The sequence below is a fragment of the Oryzias latipes genome, chromosome 15, assembly GCF_002234675.1.
Source record: "Oryzias latipes chromosome 15, ASM223467v1".
NCBI lineage: Eukaryota > Metazoa > Chordata > Actinopteri > Beloniformes > Adrianichthyidae > Oryzias > Oryzias latipes.
The window spans coordinates 6,302,923-6,317,239 of NC_019873.2; the positions used below are offsets into that span (position 1 = coordinate 6,302,923).

Below are 14,317 nucleotides of genomic sequence, written 5' to 3' on the forward strand. Positions count from 1 at the left end.
AAGTGTTGTTAGGAACTCGCTGAAAGTAAGGCCTTCTACCTTGCGAAGACTCAACAGAGCTCTTTTGGTGACTCTAACAGCAGCTTCAGCAGCCCCATTTCTGTGAGGTGAATCAGCAGGGTGGATCTTCCATGTCCAGTGGGTTCCATTTCTGGTGGCATATTCTTCTAGTGATGCTTCGTTTTGCTCTCTCAGGAAACTATACATGTCCTTTAGTATAGGTTTTGCTCCTATAAAGTTTGTGCCTGGGTCAGACCAGATTTTTCGGGGGTGGCCTCGGACGGCAGTGAACCTCTGGTAGGCAAGCAGGAAGCTCTCTGTTGATAGCGTATTTGCTAGTTCAACGTGGATGGCTCGACTGGACATACAGCAGAAAACGACGCCCCATACTTTCATGGTCACTCGCCTCTTTATATCATCCTTTACATGGTATGGTCCAAACAGGTCAACGGATGTAAACTGAAATGGTGCAGCAGGACTTGATCTTTCCTCAGGTAAGTCCCCCATGATTTGCCGACAGGTTCTCGCTTTGGCCTTTTTGCAGAAGATGCACTTGATTACGACCTTTTGGGCGGGAATTCTTCCCTTGATGACCCATGCCTTCCTCCTCATTCTCAGTAGGGTTCCAGCCACTCCTTCATGCCCCTCTCCATGAGCTTCTCTGGCTAAGAGGGTAGAGATCCAGGCTTGGAATGGTAGAAGGGGAACAGCTTTTAGGTCCTCTTTGAAGGTCTGGATTCTGCCACCACACACTAAAAGTCCAGTTGACTGGTCTCTGTAGACAACGAGCCTGTCTGTTGTGGTACTTTGAAAGTTCACGCCCTGTTGTGCCGCCAGGCAGAGGTCTCTGAATGCATCTTCTCTTTCAAAGACTGTGATGACACCCGATGACTGTACTGCCTCCCACTTTTCTTTATCTTTGGTCTTGACATGTAAAAACTTTTTTGCTGCTCTCCAGATGAATGCAATGGTCTTGACCAGTTTCCTCAGATCACTGAAGCGCCTTTCGTCTACCAGCTCTTTGATTGTTGTTCCTGCAGGTGGTCTTCTGGAGTCTTTGACTAGATTATGGTCTTTCAGGTGAGTCTTGGTAATTATTGCTGTAAAAGTATTTTTCTGGATTTTAGCGACATTGTCTCTGGCTTGTGCAGCAACGTCTCTGGCGGATTTCTTCGGCCACTCATCTGTAGGGAGTTTAAGAAACTTTGGACCCGACTGCCACTCAGAGTCCTCAGTCAAAAGTTCAGGACTGGCCCCTCTGGTGATGATGTCCGCGATATTTGTTTGTCCTGGAATCCACCACCAGTCGTCAACGTTCGTGCTGCTCTGGATCTCACCTACTCGATTCGCGAAGAAGGTCTGGTAACCATAACTCTCACGCTGAATGGCGCCCAGGACTGTCTGACTGTCAACAAGATGAAACCACTCCTTGACGTCAATTCTGCAGTGTCTCTGGAAATAGTTCTTCAGTCGAGCTGCAAAGACTGCTCCACATATCTCTGCTTTAACAGGATCACCTTTGTGGTCAAGAGGGGTCAGCTTGGCTTTGGACTCGACCAGTCTCACGACGACACCATCCCTGCAGCTCCAACGAAGGTACATCACAGCACCATATGCGTGTTCGCTGCCATCTGAAAAGGTAATGCCAGTTGGTTGTGCGCATGGATCTAATGGAGTCAGGGAGCGAGTGAATCGAAGTTGGCTCAGGACAGCATATTCTTCGAGCAGTTTTATGGCGTCTTCTCTGAGTTCTTTGGATAAGGCAGCATCCCAGGTGTCTTCTTCTAAAGAGTACTTTGCTTTTGCTTCCTGAAAGGCTCTCCTGACAAGAATGGCCCCTTTTTGTTTTGCAGGAGTCACAAGTCCAAGGGGGTCATATAGTCCAGAGACTTGGCTCAGCAGTTGTCTTCTTGTCAGCGGATCTGGAGTTTGGGTTCTTACTTCTTCCTTAAGCAGGTCTTGGCCGAGGCGCATCTTTTTCTTCTTTTTAGAGAAGTTTACTGCAGCCATAACATGGAGTTTGTCGTCGTCTATTGTGTAGCCTAGGCCAAGGGCTTTGTTGTCATCTTCGGTGAGCTGGTTTGGCAGGATCATAACCTCTGGGTGCTCTGTCTTCTCATCTCTGGGCTTCCTCCCACTTTGACCTGAATAGACCCAAGGCTTCATGTAGAACCCGCCTGCTCTCAGGATGCGTTCGATGTTAGACGTGAGGAGGTTTAGATGGTCAAGGTTGTTGTGACAAGTTAAGATGTCATCCACATATGCATCTTCTTCAAGTACACGTCTTTCCTCTTTTAGGTGACTGAATGGAGGTAGGTTGGCAGTCTCTCGCATGGCAACCTGGGCGATGCAACCGGCAGGTTTATCTCCGATGTTTACCCTGGTGATAGCATAGTCCTCTATCTCAGACTCTTCCGTGTCACGCCAGAGAAATCGATGCAGATGGACCTCTCTCTCCTCCAACCAGACAGAGTTGTACATCTTACGGATGTCACCAAGCGCAGCAAAGACCCCAGCACGAAACCTCAGCAGGACGGCTCTTGTTGGATTCAGGACATCTGGACCTTTGATCAGCATGTCGTTCAGGCTGAGACCTCTGTACTTCTGACTGCTGTTCCACACCAATCTCACTGGGGTGGAGACAGAGTGTGGGTTTGGTGCAATTAAGTGGCTGACATACCACACTGGCCCAGTCCAGCTCTGTAGAAAGTTTTTGGACAGCTTCACTGCAGCTTTACGAACGATCATTTCGTGAACTTGTGAGGTGTAGGCTGTCTTCCACTCAGGTTCTTTCGACAGTTGTTTTTCTTTCCTGAGGAAAGTTGCTTCTACTGCTCTTCTGTTGTTGGGCAGAGATTCCAGCTCTGCGGTCCACAGATACTTTGCGTGCCAGTGTGGTTCAGGGCTGTGTTCATCTCCGGTCACATAAGTCAGGCCATTTCTTATGATCTCCATTTCTCTTTCTTCAGCGAGTGTCATTTCTTTTCCTCCAGGCTGGCAGTTCCCGCAGCGGCAACCTCCACATTTTGGCTCACAGGCAGCTCCAATAATCTCCCATTTCCACCACTTTAGGAACTCTTTGCTGCTGGTGGCTGTATTGGACTGGACCTCAGGTTGGTTAGTGTACTGACGGGAAACTGACTCTTTAGAAGTAAGTTCATTGTACTTAACAGCCGCAGTTCTCATGGATCTTGCAAAGTGAGTCTTTGACGTATGAGCTGTTACAGTAACTTCCTCAAAGAGGTTCGGGTGCGTGCCTCCGACCGTCTTGCCTAGTGGGCCATCCCAGAGCACCAGATCACTGATTGGGCGAACTTTCTGAGGTACGAGCTGACCTTCTTTGTGGCTAATCAGTAGCTGGATCTCTTTGGGTCTCACGAGGTCTTTGAAGGCAACATCTGGGAAGATCCTCTTTAGCTTGTTAGCTGAAACATGTCTATGAACTTCTGCAATTTCATCAAGTCCATAGCAGATGAGTTGATGTGACTTGAGAGTCCCTCTTGGAGTGCTCACACGTATTTTGAGGAGGTAACGCTTTGTTGCAACGGACACCTTCATTCCTCCAACGCCATGGACCACTAATGTGACGTTCTCACTCTGAAGGTTCAGCTTGCTTGCAGCTTGATGCGTTATATAATTTGTGTCAGAAGCCAGATCAATGAGAGTCCCAACTCTCTGTCCATCGTTGGCAGTGACATTGAGGAGCATCAAGATGACTGGATACTCGTGTAAGCCATGCTCCTCCAGAAGGCCCCTCTCAGCTGCAGCAGAGTTGTATGCACGAGACATGACGTTGCAGAAAGCGTCTCAACACTGCTGGGCCAGCTCAGGTGAAAGTTTGGAGAAGAATGCTTCTTGGACCTCAGTGAATTTCTTTCCTTCTGCTCTCACTGGCGTGGACTTTGATGACCTCTGGGAATAGTCTCTGGATAATGGACACAGAAGATAGTGGTGTTGGTCTTTGCACTCTGGGTTGCCACACAGGTAAGTGGATTTTCTGCAGGGTTCGCCATTATGAACTTCAAGGCATCTCCTGCAGGCGCCGAGCTGCTGCACTGCGTCTCTTTTCTCTGACAGCTTTGAGGTCCTAAATTTTCTGCAGACGTAAAGCTTTTTCTTGTGTCTTGTGTCTCCGCAGATTGTGCAGCCTGCTTCACTAGTAGACTTTGTGGTCTTTGTTCTAGCGTATTTTACTGCAACCTTTGTCTTCTCTTTGGCAGGGTCGATGTCCCTCAGTTGCTCTAATTGTTCATAAATTGCTTCTTGGGAATGCAGGAATCCAAGCAACTTATCAAAGCGATTCTGGTGGTTCACAAAATTCTTCTGGTCCGCAGCATAGGTCAACCAATCTTTCTTCAGATTTTCTGGCAGCTTGCTTTCTATGGACTTTGTGACTAGAGGGTTCTTTAAGGCCTCTGCACTGTCTAGTTGACTCAGATCGTAGAGCGCTTTTTCAACAGCTTGGATCAGCTCCACAACTCTTCTCGGGTTGTTTCCCCTGACAGGTGGAATGGCTTGTAGCTCTTCAATGATCTTTAGTGCAATGGCAGTCTGGTTCCCATACCGGTTCTCGAGGACTCTGAAGATCTCATCTGCTGTTGCGTAAGTTGACAGACGTAGATCTTTGGCCACCTTCTCTTCGAGACTAACGAGCAGTTGAAACTTCCGGACTTCTCTGGACCCGGTTGGTTCCCCTTGCTTCTGCAGAGCCTCCCATTCTCTCTTCCATCTGTAATAGTCACGTTGAATGCCGGTAAACTTTGGTAGAGCTGTGGCTTTGAGCTTTATAGCTGCTACACTGCTGTGGGCTGTAACAGGGTGACGTTCAGTGTCCTCTTTGATGCTTGCTGCTTTAATGAAGGCAGCCTTCCTTGACACCAACTTGGGCAGGCATAACTCTAGCTCTCTAAGGCGGCGATCAAAGTCTCTTTGCTCGGCAGGTGGCGCCCAGCGATTCCAGATCTGATGCTCTTTTTTGACCTTGTACACCAGCTTCTCAAGGTTGGTGAGCATAAAATCATATGCCCCCAGTGGCGTGTCTGGCTGAGTGGAAGAGACATTCTCACACTCTGCCTCTGCAACTTGAAGCGCCAGCAACAGTTCTTTTTCCCCATACGAGGCCCACAATGTCTCTCGAACCAGGAGCTTAACTTCTTTTAATCTTTGCTCACATTCTTTCTCCGTCTTTTCTATGTCGGCTCTTTGTAGATCACTCAGCCCTGGTGCGCCCTCTGTTGCGTTGCGCTGTTCCAGATATGCGGCTTTCACGTCTTCGTTTGCCTCCATGACTCTGGAGCCCTCCATTGAAAGCATTTTGAAGTTTTCCTGTAGCTCCTCCACAGACATCTCCATGTGGGTCCTCACAATGTTATTGGTCAAGCGGGAAAAAAGTCTTTTTGCTGTGGTCCGCTCCACTTTTAATTCCTCGAGTGTTTTTGACTCTGCCATGCTGCTCTTTCTTTAGCTGTTGGATGGACGGCAGGTAAGTCTCCAGGCCCCCTTGTGGAGTCTTCTCCCTCCCTCTTGGTGGTGGGCTTTATGTGGAGTCTTCAATGTTGCACGTGATTCACACTGATGCACTTGGGTTTTCACTGTTGCACTTGGGTTTTCACTGTTGCACTTGGTTTTTCACTGTCAAGTGTATTTGTAAACTGCGTGCTCCCACACTTGCAAAGGGACAGGACTGGACCAAGGATTTCACTCTTTCCAAGTCTTTTATTAGCAACAGTAGTTGGCAGTAGGTGGTAGTAGTTGGAAGTTATTGAACATTGTTGAAAATAGGAAGTAGGAAGTAGGAAGTAGTGGGGATAGGTGAAAAACCTTTAAACAATCAAAACAAAACCTTTAATCAATAAACTGCTCAGCATATTTAAATCAAACATAAGGTAAACCAGGTAAGTAAATTAAGATTAAATCAAAACCAACAATTTGTAACCAAGAAAATTAAACCAACAACTCAGTTTAAATTGTAGGAAACTTAAATACAATTTATCTCAACTTAAGTAGATTATTTTACCAATAATTATCTTTTTCCAGGTTAGCAAATATGTATAATTTCAAGACAAACATTTGTAGGACATTTTACAACATTTAATTATTTTTTCTTTTAATCCAATACAACAATGTGACATATTAAAGTCCAGCATTGAGCTTACCAGTAGCCCTTTATAGTCCAAGCCCCACTCACGCAGTGGTTTGAGTTTAGCATCCAAGTTCGTGGAAACTGCCGTCATCCAGCTCAGTTCTTACACACGCAGTGGTGAAACGCCGTTTTAAGCGTTCCCAGCTTCCGCGCTGATTGCGTTCATTCAGTTCAGCTGGTAACGGCGCACGTGTATTGTCCTCCGTGCTGAGCGCACGCAGGCTGCTGCGCGCTCATGTGTGAGGTGCTGCGCGTTCATGTGAGGCACTGCGCACTCCAGGTCACAGCCAGGCAACCACCTCCGCTGATCAGCGTTACAGTGGCTGCTTTCCAGAATTCATCGCCAGTTCGTTGCCCTCAACGGTGCATTTCCTGGTCAATCGTAACTAGCTATTTATCCAAGTTTTCGATCTGCCTGCAGGATCCATACACCACTGCTGACCTGGGTTCTTTACTCCTGACAAGCCATGACTCCTGCCAAGTCACGATTCCTGCCAAACCACGACTCCAGCCGAGCCAAGATTCCAGCCTAAGTCACTACAAAGCAAAGCTACGACTTCCACATCCGCCGCTCAAAAACAAAGAGACTTACCTGCTCAACCACGTCTTGCCTAATCTCCGGTGAAGTCATCACGAACTCTTTACAAATAAATCTCTTTTCACCAAGATCTGTACGTATCTTTTTGGATTCCAGCGTTTGGGTCTGTTCTCCGAACACATCATGACAGACTGAATTAATCTTAAAAACTCGGCTTTACTTCTCTCAAACAACATTGCGTCTTTTTTCTCGAAAAACTTTATTTCAACTTTAATCTCGCCATTTCGACTTGAGTTAAGAGAGAAAAAAATTATCCTCCCGATTTTCTTTCTCACCGTGGCCCTAATAATCCGTCGTACTGAGCAGAGGTGCCACACTAACACACTTTTTTAATGGAGTCAAAAGGCCAAGATGTGACACAGTTAAGTGACACACAATGGCTGTGTGATTTGATCTGAATACCTTCCCTTGTGATCTTAATGTGAAGATGCAGGGCCATGGGAAGCTCATTTCCAACTTGTTTGACAACGTCGAAGCTTTCCTGAGAAAACTTCAACTGCTGAAGTGGCTTCAGACAGAATCACAGCATTGAAACGGCCCTGATCAAAGTGATTAATGACATACGTTTGAATACAGACAGTGGGAATATGTCAGTGCTACATGCTCCCACTGGCCCAAGTGATAAAGAACAACAACATTAGCTACCATAGTTATGAAGATGACACACAGATATATATTAGACTGACAGCAGGCGACAGAGGCCCTGTACAGGCTCTTGGTAAATGCATTGAGGAAATTAATGACTGGATGTGCCATAATTTACTTCAGCTAAATAAAAACAAAACTGAGGTTATTGTCTTTGGGGCTTAAGAAAAAAGGTTGGATGTCATTATAGAGCTTCAATCCATTCAACTAAAAACTACCAACCAGGCCAAAAACTTGGGTGTATTGATAGACACAGACCTAAATTTTGATAAACACATTAAGGCAGTTACAAAATCAGCCTATTATCATCTCAAAAATATCTCAAGGATTAAAGATCTGATGTCTTAGCAGGACCTGGAGAAACTAGTGCATGCTTTCATCTTTAGTCGACTTGATTACTGTAACAGTGTGTTTACAGGACTACCAAAAAAATCCATCAGGAAATTGCAGCTTATTCAGAACTCTGCTTCCCGGGTTCTCACAGGGACCAGGAAAGTGGACCACATTAGTCCAGTTCTGAGGTCTACTGGCTACCTGTCTGTCAGAGGATAGACTTTAAAGTTCTGCTACTGGTTTATAAAGCTTTGAATGGTTTAGCACCAAAATACATGGCTGACCTCCTGACCCAGTATGTACCAGCCAGACCTCTCCGCTCTTCTGGATCCGGTCTTTTATCAGTCCCTAGAGCCAGAACTAAGCATGGAGAAGCTGCATTCACTTTCTATGCTCCACAGATCTGGAATAAACTTCCAGAAAACATCAGATCTGCTGAAACACTTAGTGTCTTTAAATCCGGGTTAAAAACGTACCTGTTCTCAGCTGCATTTAATTAATATGTATTCAAAAGTTAATGTCCGCACTGTTTATCTATGCTTGTTTTAAATTCAAATCTTGTTTACTATCTTTTAACTTTATTTTGATGATCACATTTTTACTATTTGTTTTTAATTGTTCTTTTAGTTTTTTTATGTAAAGCACTTTGAATTGTCTCTGTACAGGAAACGTGCTATATAAATAAACTTGCCTTGCCTTGCCTTGCTGCAGGGAAAGCATGAAAAGGGAGATTTGACCCATTTTTTTGCCTGCAAGGTACTGGTACAAGAGACTGACAGAGATATTTTATGTCACGTGTGTTCACAAAAAAACTATGATCTGATACAAAAACAGAGAGAATTCTGAGCACTTCTTCTCTGACTTCAAGAACCGTGATAAGTCCTTTAATCTCTTCCAAAAAAATCCTTTCTCTCTTTTCCCTGAAGAAGAGTCTGGAAAGATGCAGTTTAAGCTCATCGACCTGCAGGAGAGCTCCAAAGCCAGAGCAGCATATTATGACCTCATTGAGTTCTACATTGGACTTTCCCCATCTTCAAATCCTGCACTTTGGCAGCACGCAATCAAGATGGTCTCTTTATTTGGAAGCACATACATTTGTGAGAAAACCTTCTCCAACGTGGCCATACACAAATTCAAGCCGAGCCGGGCTGACAGATGGACATCTACACAATTTTCTTTGCAACAACTGTGATGAAGCCAGACATCGGAGGACTCGTGTCCAACCGGAAACAGCTTTCACAAATCCCACTCCAGTAAAAATAAAAAGGTAAGTTGAACTAATAACAATTTTTACTGTGACTTAATGATGATTTTATTCGTCAATGATATACACTGATGATGACAGTTACAATGACTTGTTTGATACGGTTTTATTTACAAACTGTCTCTTTTTCCTCTTCCTGGTGTATTTCTGCAGTAGATGACAATGCACGTGAATAGGATCCCTCCCTGCTGATGACAAGACAGGAAGCAAAGCACACTGAGGGGGACTATTTGTTGTAAATATTTCGCAGTTAAATCCATGATTCAAATCTTGCCCAGTTTGTTCTTATGCTCTGTTAACTGTACAAATGACACTTGGTCATTAAAGTTATTAAAGACAACATTTTTTCTGTTTATCCATTTTTTTAGATCAAAATTGGCCCCCAGTCTAATGTCGAGTTCTCTTTTTTTTTTCTACTTGTCCTGTCCAACAGCTGGGCAGGCAGGTGAGAGCTGACGGCCTCTTATGTGGGACATATTTTACTTTAACAAGAGGGGTTATTAATCTTCAGACAAACCAAAGGTACGTCTGAATAAACCCCTTTTGTAATTGAGGCCAAACTTTATTCATTTCAATCATGTTTGAAAATCATTACGGTAAGGTTCAAATGTAGTACAAAAAGGTCGGGGCCTGTCCACACACACACTCAAATGTTATCAACACACCTGCTGGCTGAAAAAAATGTCCACATGTCAACATGTACACAAAACCGATAGTGTTCACACACGCATACTTATGCCTTTTAACCAACTTGTGTGAAATATTTCAGTCATTCGATCATGCAAACTGTTAGTGCAAAGGTGAGCTAATACCTGTGCTCAGGTGAGTGTTTATGTTTTTCTAAAATGGACGGTGGAATGTGAAAAGAAGGAAGGAGAGTGCCCAGCCATCCCCACACCAAGACCCCCGCCGCAGCGGCAGCCGGAACCCCCAACGCCACACGGCAGCAGGCAGGGAACAACCGCCCCCCGGGCGACCCAGTCCGCCACCCAGGCCAGGGCCAGCAGGACCGCCGCGAGGCCCCCAGAGCCAGAGAGCAGGGAGGCACGGAGGGAAAGGGAGCGCCGCCCCAGCCCAACCAGGAGAGCAGCACCCCCGCCGCGCCAGGAGAGCCCAATGCAAGGCCCCACCCGAGAAGGGCGCCCACAGCCCCAGACGAGCAGCCCATCACCCCCCCAGGAGTTCCGGGCATCCCCCCGCCCCAACCCCAGGTACGAGCCAGGACCCCCCAAGGGAGACCCGCTCCGCACTCCAGGCAGCCACCCACCCGGCCCACGGTTGGTCCAGGGAGGAGCAAGGCAGGGGCCAGCCGCCCCCGCCCAGGAGGGGAGCGCCCCGGGGAGAAAGGGGGCCCACCAGGGGTGTTGTAACCTTGGCCCAACCAGGCTCGGCCACAGTTGGAAATTTGGCGGGGTCCAGCACCCAGGGGCAAGGACCAGAACCCACCCCCCAGGGACACGGACACCCCCGGCTCAGGTGTAATGTGAAGCCCCCCCATGTGCGGAGAGAGCACCGCCGCGCCCAGGAAACCGGCACCCAGGGGACACGGCTGCCGTTGCCAAGGGGCCCGTACCCCCCACCAGGGAAGGGGTAGGGGACAGATGGTCCTCGGTCCCACCTTCCTTGCAAAAGGTGTGTTTATGTATGTGTGTTTGAGAGGGTCTGTGTGTGCATGTGTGTGTGTTTATGTTGGAATGTATATTTTGAGGGGGGAGGGGTGTGTGTACTAAGGGGATGCAGTTAAAATTGGCGGGTAGGGCACTGAGGGGACATCTCCTGATTACTCACAGTGATGTCTCCTCACCCTCCCCACCAAGGGGCCCTAAATGTCTACGGTGCGGTGAAAATTGGCGGGTAGGGTGCTGGGAGGACATCTGCTGCTTGCTTGCAGTGATGTCCAAGCACCCCCCATACCAAGGGCCCTACATGTCTAAGGTGCAAATAAAACCGAAAAAGGTTGGGCCCACTCCATACAGCAACCATGGGAGGGGGGGACCACTGCCAAGTAGCCCCCCCCCAAGGGGCATCGCAGGCTAAGCCCCCCACCCCCTCACCCTAATATGAGGTTGTATGAGGAAGGGGGTAAGTTGGGGACAGTTGTAGACTGTCCCCCGGTGGTCAAACAGCCGTTCCCCCCCCCCTAGCATAGGGGCACGGCCCCCCCAGACCAGGGGCCCCATCCCCGGGGGTGCCGATACCCCCGGCCCAGCACCACCCACCCCACACAGAGAGAGAGGAGCCAGAAAGCGCCGGCCCCCCGGAGCAAGCCCAGGCCCCCACCCCCAAGCGCCCCCCCCCCGAGTGTCGAGTTCTTAATTTGGCCCTTTGCTACAAATACAGTTTGTACAGTTTGAGCTCGGTCAGCCAACCCCTCAAGAGGAGTTGTACTCACTTCCATTGTGGAATTGTCCATGGAGATAGGTGACAGGCATGGTATGGGTTTACTCGTAGCTCTCAGGTTCTGTCTTTGTGTATTGTGGTTCACCCTAGTAAATGATAGGGTCCTGTTCCCACACTTCTGGGTCTGAGGCAGGTCTTTACTGCTCTTTGGCCCATAAGCCAAAACCACTGTTACAGTAGGCTTCTCAGCTTTCTTTGAGTCTCCAGGAGAGTAATAGAAAGTACTCAGATGAGGACACTACAGTTCTACTGGAACAGGGTGTGACCCAGAGGAACAGCCTCTTTTATCTGAACCTAAGTTGTGTCTTTTTTTTTAACCTCTGTCCCAGTAGCAGTTTTTTTTCACAACAAACACCATATTGGAACACAAGTGTGCTCATTGCTTACATTCTTGAGCACTATTTTCTTTCTTCATCTGGAAGAAAATGAGAATTAACTGTTGAGATGTGGAGATTTTGATTTACTAGTGGAGAAGGGTGGAAAGGCCTTAACAAACATAATTGTGAGTCTATTAAGAAGGTCAAATGAGGGGTTATCAACCCCCAATCCCAAAGACATAGGGTGAGGAGCTTAGTCATCCAGGAAGAGCTTGGAGTAGAGCCGCTGCTCCTCCAAATCAAGAGAGGACAGTTGAGGGATGTCAGACATCTCAGATGCTTGAGAGGCAGAGGGCCACGGGAATACACAGGATACAATGGAGGGACTGTGTCTCTCGGCTGGCCTAGGAGCACCTTGTGGTTTGCCCAACAGAACCGGAGGAAGTTTCTGTGAATAGAGAGATCTGAGTGTCTCTACTGAGACTGGTGCCCCAGTGATCTATCTCTGGATGAGACTTATGGATGGATAAGTTGATGTATGGCTCACAATTCATTAATGACTATATGAGGTTATGAATTGATGCAGTGCCATTTTTAAGTATTTCAAATCTTTTAATTTTTTATTTGAATTTCTTGCTCCCCTGGGAGCCTTTTGTTGCTTCTTTAAACCAAAAACAAAAAAATACTTTGCAATGTTCTAAGTTTGCATTTAGCCATTGCCAATCAAAATTAAAGTATAAAAAGGTTGTGCTTTAGCAATAAGGTTTTTCCACAAATCAGGTTAGTGAAATTGAATAAATAGATTTGCCCTTTTCCCATTTGCACTGATAAATTGTGGGTCAATTAAAAGTTATAAAAGTATGACAAGAAAAAATAAATGTATTTTCTGGTAAGAAATAATCCAATAATTGGATTGTTGATTGATTTTCTTACCTATAAGGATGAAAAGTCTAACTCAAAAATTTGAGGGTTTGTTGCATTAAAACAGAGAAAGAATTAGAAATGCTCCAGAAATTGTGAGCAGTGATAGTCCAAATAATAATCCCAGTTTCCTCAGAATCAGTCTGCAATGCTCTGATGGAATTTCTCCACATCTCAACAGTTAACTCTCATTTTCTTCCAGATGAAGAAAGAAAATAGTGCTCAAGAAAATATGCACAGAATTACATAAAAACAAGGTTTAGGCTGGTTTGCCTTTCTCATTACTGTGAACGACTTCATATTAACTTGAATACAAACGCACAATTCCAATAAGTTATTGTGTTAGTTTTACAGCTTTTTCCACTTTCCTGACAAATAACCTTCAGATAAAAAAAACTGTGAATAGATTTGTTTACAAGAATTTGGTCTTTAGTCTTGGAATATTAAATTTGAAATTAAAAAATGTTATTAAGAAGCTACGATAGTCAACAAGCACTCTATTTTAAAAAGTAAAACAAAAACCGTTTGAGCAAGGACACAGAAAAAATACTCCGACCCAAAAGTAAATGTTTGCGGTTTTCTTCATTAGAAAAATGGAGAAATCAAATACACATAAGACTGACTTAAAATCTAGCTATGCAGTGCGTTCCAAATTATTTTGCAAATTGTTTCTGCCAAACAAAAACATCGGGTTAAAAGAGCAGCCGATAAAATACCCTTACAAAGCAGCAAGCACATACTGTTTTTGAAGATCCCACAAACATCAAGGTGTAGGATTCTCCAGAGGCTTGCAGTTTGATGTAAACCTTTTATTCAACCCCCTAAATAACACTCACAACCAGAAACGGCTGCATTGGGCCCAGACATACATGAAGACTCGTTTTTCTTTCTTGTTCACTTACTGTATGTGTTGTGCAACTCTGGATTGTCCGAATAGATGGAGTAGTGGGTGGTTGGTGGATGGTCACCATGCCCTAAAAAAGGGACATTTCAGAGTACATTCTTGGCCTCCTCAGTGACCTCCCTTCAGCATGCCTCCACCGGACAAAATTAGTAAAAAGTGTTGTTCCTGATGTTTAAACAGATCTTGAAAATTGATCTGCGATATATAAAGTTTGTGTAAGCGAACTATCCCGGCAAGGACAGCAAAGCACAGGACTTCCACAATTTCTGCCTCTAGTTGCTTTGCCCCGCCCTCTTAAGTCTTGCCAATCACTGAAGAAATCTATGGTCATGCGTGTACAAGCTTTGGTTCGAAACAAGTCCCCTTGACGGCAGTCTGAATACAGACCATCTGCAAGGTTCAGAATGGGATCTGGACCAAATTCAAAGGACTTGATTTAGACCAAAGGACTTTTCCAGTCTGAATACATCCTTAGTTTTATTTTATCTGATTTCATTAAAATATTGAGAGAAACAATGACACAGTTAGTTACTGCAAAGAAACACAACTTAAATAAAAACAGTCATGAAGTTTGGTGAATGTCAAGAGATTCTTTAAGGTGGTAATCTGAATTTAATATAGAGATGTTTTTTTGCAGTGAGCTGGTTTGATGCCCAAGCCGTGGCAGATATTTTGTACTCAAAGGAGATTTAAAAGAAAAATTGGGTGAACATTGAACTGTCTGGGTTTCAAAGTTGGCATATGCAATTATGTTTATCTCCTAAGACGAATGTTCAGTTCTTGATAATACTTT

The 14,317-nt window shown here is 45.6% G+C and overlaps 1 long non-coding RNA gene across 1 annotated transcript; it reads right to left on the minus strand.

Annotated features, from left to right (window-relative positions):
* Positions 1–5,695: 5,695 nt before the first annotated feature.
* On the minus strand, positions 5,696–6,321 carry LOC110013844. Its single transcript, XR_002288987.2, has 2 exons — positions 6,156–6,321; positions 5,696–5,820 (listed from the first exon to the last, which is right to left on the minus strand). It is a non-coding gene; the product is annotated as an uncharacterized LOC110013844 (long non-coding RNA).
* Positions 6,322–14,317: the final 7,996 nt, after the last annotated feature.